Below are 10,441 nucleotides of genomic sequence, written 5' to 3'. Positions count from 1 at the left end.
CAATATCTCTGATGAATACAGATGCAAAAATCCTAAACAAAATTCTAGCAAATCGAATACAACAATGCATTAAAAAGATCATTCATCACGACCAAGTGGGGTTCATCCCCGGGGCACAAGTACAGTTCAACATTCGCAAATCCATCAATGTGATACATCACATAAACAAAATAAAGGACAAAAATCATATGATTATATCAATTGATGCAGAAAAAGCATTTGACAAGATACAACATCCATTTATGATTAAAACACTTAATAAAATAGGTATAGAAGGAAAATACCTTAACATAATAAAGGTCATATATGACAAGCCCTCAGCTAATCTCATAATTAATGGCGAATAACTGAAGGCCTTTGCTCTATGTTCAGGAACACGACAGGGCTGTCCCCTATCACCTCACTTCCAACATAGTGTTGGAAGTCCTCGCCAGAGCAATCAGGCAAGAGAAAAAAATAAAAGGCATCCAAATTGGGAATGAAGAAGTTAAATTATCACTATTTGCAGATGACATGATGCTATATATATGGAAAACCCTAAAGACTCCACCAAGAAGCTATTAGAAACAATCAACGAATACAATAAAGTTGCTGGCTACAAAATCAATGCACAAAAGTCCATTGCCTTCCTATATACTAACAATGAAATCTCAGAGAAAGAAATACAAAAAAACAATTTCTTTTGCAATTGCAGCAAAAAGAATAAAATACCTAGGAATAAACTTAACCAAGGATGTGAAGGACCTATATGCTAAAAACTATAACACATTTTTGAAAGAAATTGAAGAAGACACAAAGAAATGGAAAGACACTCCATGCTCATGGATTGGAAAAAGCAACATAGTTAAAATGGCCATATTACCCAAAGCAATATACAGATTTAATGCAATCCCCATCAAAATCCCAATGGCATTTTTTAAAGAAATAGAACAAAAAATAATCAGATTTGCTTGGAACCACAAAAGACCCCGAATAGCCAAAGCAATCTCAAGAAAAAAGAACAGTACTGGAGGTATCACACTCCCTGACTTTAGCTTGTACTACGGGGCTACAATAATCAAAGCAGCGTGGTATTGGCAGAAAAACAGACACATAGACCAATGGAATAGAATTGAGAACCCAGAAATAAAACCACATAAATATGGGCAGATAATTTTTGACAAAGAAGCTAAAAACATACCAAATGGAGGAAAGACAGCCTCTTTAATAAATGGTGCTGGGAGAATTGCATAGCCACGTGCAAAAGAATGAAACTGGACTGCTATCTGTCACCATGTACCAAAATTAATTCAAAATGGATCAAAGACTTAAGCATAAGACCTGACACAATAAACTGCATGGACCTTGGGTTAAAGAGCATTTTATGAATTTGACTCCAAAGGCAATGGAAGTAAAAGCTAAAATAAATGAATGGGACTATATGAAACTTAAAAGCTTCTGCACAGCAAAAGAAACCATCGACAAAATAAAGAGGCAACCAACTGAATGGGAGAAGATTTTTGCAAACAGTGCCTCCGATAAGGGGCTAATATCCAAAATATACAAGGAACTCATGCAACTCAACAACAAAAAAACAAACAACCCAATGAAAAATGGGCAGAGGACATGGAGAGACATTTCTCCCAAGAGGACATACAAATGGCAAATAGACGTATGAAAAAATGCTCAACATCACTAATCATCAGAGAAATGCAAATCAAAACCACAATGAGATATCACCTCACCCCAGTCAGAATGGCTGTCATCAACAAGACAAATAATAACAAGTGTTGGAGAGGCTGTGGAGAAAAAGGAACCCTCATACACTGTTGGTGGGAATGCAGACTGGTGCAGCCACTATGGAAGGCAGTGTGGAGGTTCCTCAAAAAATTACGAATAGAATTACCATATGACCCAGCAATCCCTCTCCTGGGTATCTACCCAAAAAATCTGAAAACATTTATACATAAAGACACGTGTGCTCCAATGTTCATTGCAGCTTTGTTTACGGTGGCCAAGACATGGAAACAACCAAAATGTCCTTCGATAGAGGAATGGATAAAGAAGTTGTGGTATATATACACAATGGAATACTATTCGGCGGTAAGAAAAGATGATATAGGAACATTTGTGACAACATGGATGGATCTTGAGAGTACAATGCTAAGCGAAATAAGTCAGACAGAAAAAGCAGAGAACCATGTGATTTCACTGATATGTGGTATATAAACCAAAAACAACAAAAGAACAAGACAAACAAATGAGAAACAGAAACTCATAGACACAGACAATAGTTCAGTGGTTACCAGAGGGTAACGGGGGCGGGGGGTGGGGGGTGGGAGATGAGGGTAAGGGGGATCGAATATATGGTGATGGAAGGAGAACTGACTCTGGGTGGTGAACACACAATGGGATTTATAGATGATGTAATACAGAATTATACACCTGAAATCTATGTAATTTTACTAACAACTGTCACCCCAATAAATTTTTTAAAAATTAAAAAAAAGAATAAAAATGGAAGAGCTAGAATTGGAAAATAAAATAGCTAAATTAAGAAGCCATTAGATGGATTTAATAGCAAATCAGACACAATGAAAGAGATTAGTGAACTGGAAGATGGGTCAGTAGAAATAGGCAGAACAAAGCACTGTGAGGCAAAAGGATGACAAAGGCAAGGAAAGAACATAAAAGATGTGTGGAGGATGGTGAAAAAAGTCTGATATACATATAGTTAAAGTCCCAGAGGGGAGAGAAAATAGGACAGAACCACTTGGAAGATACACTGGCTGAGAATTTCCCAAAGCACTTAAAGCATCGAGCAACAGAATGAAGAAATGGTACAAACCTGAAGCACAATAACTACAAAGAAAGCTGCAGTTGGACATACATAGTAAAAATACTGAAAACTAAGAACGAAGAAACTATTAAGAAACTCAGTGAGCTCAAACCCATCAGGATGGCTACTATGAAAACAAAAACAGAAAATAACAACTTTGGGGAGGATATGGGGAAACTGAAACCCCTGTGCACTGCTGGTAGGAATGTAAAATGGTGCAGCCGCTGTGGAAAATAATATGGCAGTTCCTCAAAAATTAAAAATAACATTTATCATATGACCCAGTAATTCCACTTCCGGGTATATACCCGCCAAGAATTAGAATCGGTCTCAAAGAGTTATTTGTACACCCAAGTTCATAGCAGCGTCATTCACAATAGCTAAAACATGGAAGCAACCCAAGTGTCCATCACTAAATGAATAGATAAGTAAAATGTGGTCCATACGTAAAATGGAACACTATTCAGCCTTAAAATGGAGGGAAATTCTGACATCTGCTATAGCGTGGATGGACCTTGAGGACATTATGCTAACTGAAATAAGCCAGACACAAAAAGACAAGCACTGTGTAATCCCACTCATCTGAGGCATCTGGAGTTGTCAGAATCAGAGAGACAGCGAGTGGAAGGGTGGCTGCCAAGGGCTGGGGGAGGGGAGGATGGGGAGTCTCGATGTACTGGGTATGGAATGTAACTTTTGCAGAATGGAAAGAGTTATGGGGGTGGGTAGTGGTAGTGCTGATTGCAAACAAGACGAATGTACTTAATACCACTACACTGTGCACTTAAAAGTGATTAAGATGGTAAGTTTTATGTTATGTGTATTTTTACCACAATTTTAAAAATTGAGAAGAAAAGAAACTAAGGTTGGTGGTGGGGAAGATACATTATTTTCAAAGAACTAAACCTGACAGCTGCCTTCTCAACAGAAAAAGTAGAAGCGAGAAGACAATTGAATGACATCCTCCAGCTCCTGCAAGAAAACAATTGCCAACTTAGAATACTATGCCCAGTAAAAATATCATCTATAGTAAAGGTGAAATGGAGGCATTTTCAAATAAGTCAGAAAACTTGCAACCAAGACACATGAACTCAGGGTGATGTGAAAGGGGTTCTTCCAGCAGAAGGAAGGTGATGGCCGAGCACTGTCCACCCCCCCAGATGGGTGAGCACCGCGTTTACACAGTGATACTCACGTCCTGTGAGCTTTACAATGCGTCTAGAATGAAAGTGCTGGACAGACGCGCACGGAAGTCAGTGGGTCTCAGATTTCTCAGGCCTTTGCGTTGTGTTGAAAATACTCATTTTGGCGTTTTATAAGTGAAGGATACAATTTTTAAATCCCTAAGCCTAAGATAACCTCTAAAATAAGAGTGAGGATCTCACAGAACAGGACATGAAGTTTAAAAAAGAAAATCAACACTGAGTGAGGCGAGAAAGGAGAGAAAAGGGGGCATACAATTAAAGACGGCAACAAAACAATCAGCAGTTTTAGAGACCGGAGTGTGGGAAACAGTGTCTGAGGCCCGTGACTCAGCCAGAGTCCACAAACTTTCCTTCACATCCCTGAGAAAGAGGCAGAACACCTACCAGAAAAATGGGCGAGGCCTGAACAGGCTGCAGGCAGCAGAGGGCGCTCGAAAGGCCGTGCTCAGTCTCATTAGTCATGGGGGAAATACAGACTAACACCGCTGCGTTGGGAATTAGAGACAGCCGGTGCTGACAAAGTTGGCAGGGCTGGGGATCCCCGATGGTGCAGGCCCCCACTCACACCCTGCACCCCAGGAATTGCCCTCCTGGTGGACACCGAGCAGAACCCCTGGGTGTCAGCACCCAGATGTACGCACAAGAAAGAAACCCCCCAACAGGGTGAATGCATGGCACCTGACTACGGTCTACACAGTTTTATACACACAGATGAAGTAACTGCTGTACACACCCTAACACGGCTGAATCTTACAGACGAAACGGTGAGCAAAAGCTGGCTGACCCAAAGGAATGTATGCTGTGTCTTTCCGTTCATATCATTACACGTCTGCAGAATTTACGTGTGACGTAAGCGTCAGCACAGTGCTCAGTCCTGGGGAAGGAGGGGCGGGTGGTGACGGGGAAGGGCCCAGGGACTCTGGGTTGACACTGACCTTCTAGTTCTGAAGGGGGTTCCTGCTGCGGTCACTGAAATGCCCAACGGGACGCACACTTCTGATGTGGCACTTTCAACGAGGATGCCAAATTCAGTAAGAGAGCATATTTGAAATAATAAGAGGCCAAGGGCCGTTTTGGAGGTTATGGTTACGTAACTGCAGATATTCCAGGAAACTCGTGATTAAAAACACAGTCTAGGGAAGGTGATGTAATCCCATTAGAACGCTGCTCGTAGGGTAAGTGGCCAGCCCCGCACCGTGCGGGCGGCTGACGGACGGACAGATGGACGGTCACAGAGGGTGCCGGCCTTATAGGAAGTCTGCCTGGGGCCCTGGGTGGGGTGGGAGCAGACCCTTCACCAAGGCCTGGCCAGCTGGGGCGGGCAGGACAGCAGGAAGAAGGGGTCTCCTAGTCCTGAGGAGCCTGCTAATTACAGGGGTGCAGCCCCAGCCAGGAGCACGGCCTCCTTGGCCCCGACTCCCAGCCGAGTTTGTGCCTCCGGGCCCCTCGCCTTATTTCCTCCTTTGTTTGCTTGGGCTGCTGTTAGGCTAAGCTCATTCTCTCACTTTCAAGTTCACCAATACAGTGGACAAGGCCAAGGTTGGCTTTGCATCTCAGGCACAGAAATTCCCCTCTGAAGGAGCCCGGCCCCAGTCCCAGAGGGACAGGGCGCCCACCGCAGCTGGGGCTCCCGCAGGAGAGGGGAGGCTGGGCTGAGCGGAGAAACCTGGTTCCTGCCCCCAGACTCACCTGCAGACAAGTCGCTCCTACAGAGAGGAGCAAGGTGGGCAGAGAGGGGTGGGGGCTGTCTGCTACGGGGCAGGAGTGGCTCTCCCAGGGGGCAGGCAGCACTGGGTGGGAAAGAAGTGTGGCCAGGAAGCAAGGCCTACTCCTCCATGTTGTCTGTGACCCCCCCCCCCCATTGAGAGGCTGTGGGGGGAGATGATCCTCTCCCACTCAGTTCCCCCGGCTGCCCCAGCCCCAGCCACCCCTGCTTCTGGAAGGCGGGTCTGAGCAGCCGCTGGGAGTGGGGGGCTGCTCTGGGAGCCATGTGGGCCCTGAGAGAGGGCCTTGTGCTGGGGACGCAGGGCCCTGGCTCCCTCATGTGAGGGGCTGGAGGCCTGGCCCCGGGGCCTCTCGCTCCAAAGCCTTTGGTTCCCTGAGGGCCCGATGGCCAACCCCACGTCCTCATGCACACCCACCGTCTCCTCTGCTCATGTGTTCAACCCCGTCAGCAGACGGGCAGCAGCCAGCCTGGGGGAAGCTCTTCCCACCTCACGTATAGGTATACTCCGCAGGGCTTCGCAAGTCGGGGGTGGGGGTGGAGGGGTTCTCGCTGCGTTGATGAATCAGGTTGTGCTTCAGAGAAGCTTCCGAGGGCCAACGACAGCACCCGTACGGAAACACTGGGCATCGGGATTGGCAGCCCGGCCGTCTCAGTGGTGCAGGTTATAAAGCGTTTTAAGTCGGTGACACTCACTTGCTGTGCAGTGTTGTGCATGGATCCTAACCCTTCAAACTCGGCTAGTCATGGATAGTACCTCTTGCTGTTCTCTGTAACAGGTCTGTTCCTCATGGGCCTTTTCTTCTGTGTGAGAGAGAGATTGCTGTGCTGTATAATATTCGTGTCATAACCAAGGCTTGCTTCTGGAAAAGACCGCTCTGCGCTTATGGCCTTGCAGTGTTAGCGAAGCGACAAGCTCGCATGACTGCATTGGCTACAGGCCACCTCACACTGGCCGGGGCTGGGGGGGTGCATGAGGGAGAAGAGGGGACTTGGGTCAGCTGCCTGGGTTCACAGGAGGGAAACTGAGGCTCAGACGTTTGCGTGCCAGCACCTGCACGGTCTGGTGGTTCTGACCCCCGGCCCACAGAACACTGAGATTAAAGGGCTCTCTCCATGCTAACCTATCTGCCTTTTTTTACAGAGGCCGCTGGGACACACAGAACAAACGTCCCTGCTGCTTCCTGACTTTGGACAACAGCCACCACTGTGCCTTCTCCCTAGTGTCCGAGGACAGCAGGGTAATCCTAGTGGGCTTACGTAATGGGGAGTTGTTCCTGACGAAAAACCACAAAATGAACAACAAACAGTAACTTGACAGTGACTGTTGGAGTCCCACATAATTCACACGTAGCCCCGACTGCCAGCGTGGGAACACCCTGGAACATTTGTGCTCACACAGTGGGTGTTTTGAAAGCCTGGTCGCTGCCTGGGCCGTCCAGTTGCTGATTCCCAGTGTTGGTTGTGGACAGAGCTGCCAAGCCCCTGCTGTGGGTGGTCAGTCGGAGCTCCACTGGTCAGAGTGCCCTGAGGGGACCCTCACCCTGGGTGGAAGGTGGGACCCATGGATCCCAAGTTTCCTTCATAACCAACTGACCATGAGCCCAGGAGCCTTGGCCCAACGACCATGAATGTATGCAGCTTTTGCATGCCTCCCTTTATAAACGGAAAAAAATAAGGCGCCGAGGGGCATGGAGACGCAAAAGGCACTGCCGGGCCCTCACGTGTCGCCCTCAGCCTGGAGGACGCTGGGTCTATGCTTTGGGCTGATGTGTTTTCAGACGCTTGCCCTTCACTCACTGGCCTTTTCCAGCACATTCTGCCATCATCGTCCTCTCTGCTTCAAGCCCTCCAGAGCGAGGGAGAGTGCGGCCCCCCCCCCCCCCCCCACCACCATTACCACCGTCCACGGCCATCCCAGGTGCTGCCTGCTGGCACTTTGACTGGGGGACTTTGGAGGTCACCCTGCGTGGTTCCCTCACTTTCTAGACAGGAAGCGGAGGCGCTGGGAGCTGGCGAAGGTTCCTGCTCAGACTCAGGGAGGGCCGCGGGGCTATGGGGCTGTGCAGTGTGGGACCGGGGTGAGACCAGCACCAAACTGTGTGGGTGCAGCGTGACCTCATCTACCGAGCCAAAGCCAACACCTACAGACAGTCCCCAACGCAGCAAGTCTTTCCTCTGAGGAAAGAATCAACTTGCACAGAAGGACCTGGCAAGCCCTCGGAAGCTGGGTGGCAGGGCCCAGAGCTGGACCCGGGTCCCGAGGTCAATAACTAGGAGTTGGCTCAGCCAGTGAGTCCTCCTGAGAAAGGGACACTGAGGTGTTTTCCCTTTCCCCGTGTGTACAGTGTTTGTTAGAAGGCGAGAGCGAGCGAGCAGAGTGCTGCTAAGATGCTCCAGTCATCTCTTCGATTAAAAGTGGACATTTATCTAAAAACACCTTCATACTCTCCCGATCCGAGTTCCTGGGCATGTCAGTGCTGATGTTTGCTTCAGACCGTTGGCCCAGGGTCCAGGTAGAAACAGCTGGAAGGAAGCCCATTACCGAGGGAGGTGAGCAGCCTTTTCAAACAGCGGAGGCGCCTGCAGGGGGGGTGGGTATGGCCTGGGGCCTCACATCCTTGGTGCCGCATCCGGTACCTGGAAGGTCCCTTCTGTAAGTCCCCTGAGGCGCGGAATTGTCACAGTGAGGGAATGTCTTCTGCCGCTTTTGTCAGTGCGCTGCTTTCTCGCTACAACCACGGCTGCCTCTGTGACACCTTGTCACCTTGCCTGGCCATGCCAACCTTCCCAAATGAGAAAATGGTCTTAGCAGAACCTTAACGCTGACCAGGTCTTCCCAGGGGTATCACTTCCAACGCACCCACCCACCCGTCACCCCGACCTCATTTCCAAATTGCTCCCCCCAGGGACATGCCGCTGTGCCTGACACAGGCACCTCACCACGGTGACACATTGGCTCATGCAAAGCCACCACCAGCATCCTGAGCTTCCAGGGACACCATCCAGCAAGGACAGTGCTGGGGGTGGCGGGGACACTAAAAATGACGAAAATAGGGGATTTTTAAGGTCTCTGTTGACCAACAGAATAATTACATCCAACTGCTGGTTCTATCAGGTAGTTCTGTTAAGAAATGAGTTTCAAAACTAAAATTCTTGTTAAAAACCACACATCTCTGTGGTCATGAAAACAAATCGAAACTTCTCTATAGTGGTTACCTAAGTACAAATTATGACCTAAGTGTGTTATTCTTGATACATCTTCATATACTGTACTTCAATCCATTGCTTAGTCTCTCTCTCTTCTCCCTTCATAAAGTCTGTCTTTTTATCCTCTACCTTTTTATCTCTTCAGAAAAGTGCAAATTTTTGTTTTAATACACGTGAAATTGTAGATACTTCAGTTGGTTCTCATCTATGGACCATAATGTGTTTAATTGAGAAAATGTTCTTTCTGTCGATGCTGACATATCAGATAAGCTCAGAATAATTCCACTAAATGGAGAATAATCTTAATTTTATTTTTCACATATGAATGTGTAAACATTTCAAGCCAATTTCTTTCATAGGTACTGTCTTTATGCTTCTTTTCAGAGTTCATTCCTTTGGCAAATATATTTATAAGATACAACTTGTCAGATAAATTGTATTTATGATTCATTTTGAATGTTGCACTATATTTAGACCCTGCAACATTGTAAGGCTTCTCAATTGAATTCCATTCCGGGAGAGAGTATAAATTCATCCAATTGAAAGTAGGTGTTCCCTCCAAAAGTTTTCCCCACAAATTGAGATGTACCAAAGCACAGCCGTGGAATTTCAAAATTAAGTCTTGTATGTGGTTGGATGTCTTATTAATTTAACATGATCAGGTCTTTCTTTGGTTTTGGCCCATTTACATTTCCTGTAATTGCTGCCAAAGTTGGTTCGAATCATGCTCTTTTGTCTCATCTGTCTTGTCCCTTTATTGCTTTCACTGTGTTTTAAAATGGTATCAGTCGCGTACTTTTTTTATTATTCTGTTTTGCTATATATTTAGGTGTGCATTTTGTATTTTTCACTAAGAGGTTGCCTAGAGATTACAGTATACCTCCATGATGTATTACAATCCAGCATAAAGTAGGACTTCCACCATGTCCACAGCCACGCAGGTGTGGTGGCCGTGGAGGGGCTCTGAGGGTGCAAGAGAAAGGAGCTGGGGCAGCCTCCACCTGCTGCCACTGAAGACCCACCAGGGCACGAAGCCCAGGCTGTCCTCAGCCAATGAGGGCGCACGGAGGGAGGCACAGCCAGCTGGCGCCTGGCGCAGCAGTGTTTCCCCGGTGGAATCTTGGTCTGGGGCCCCCAGTGGCCTGGCTGAGCCACAGTCCCAACCCTTCCTCCTCCCTCTTCTCCCTCACAAGTGTCAGAGCAGCACGATGGCCGAAGGTCCCGCTGGCCTCCTGCTCCCTCTCTCCTCTGCCCTTCACAGGTGTCCCCCCATCACTCTTCTGCGGGTCTGACTTAGTAATAGCTCTGGGGTCTGCTGCTCAGCACCAGACCTGACGAAGGGAGAATCGCGCAGGAATACAGTTCCATCTACCTCCTCCTGTCCTTCTCGAAGCGTGGAAGTGTCGCTGATTTACCAGGGGTGTCCAAACTTTTTTCAACGTTTTTCACCAAGGGCCATATGCAATAAAATACACAAACCGCCGG

Source organism: Rhinolophus sinicus, chromosome 17, assembly GCF_057876585.1.
Source record: "Rhinolophus sinicus isolate RSI-liver-muscle chromosome 17, RSI-T2T, whole genome shotgun sequence".
Taxonomy (NCBI): domain Eukaryota; kingdom Metazoa; phylum Chordata; class Mammalia; order Chiroptera; family Rhinolophidae; genus Rhinolophus; species Rhinolophus sinicus.
The sequence above is the reverse complement of the archived record's forward strand: the minus strand, read 5'-3'. Positions refer to the sequence as shown.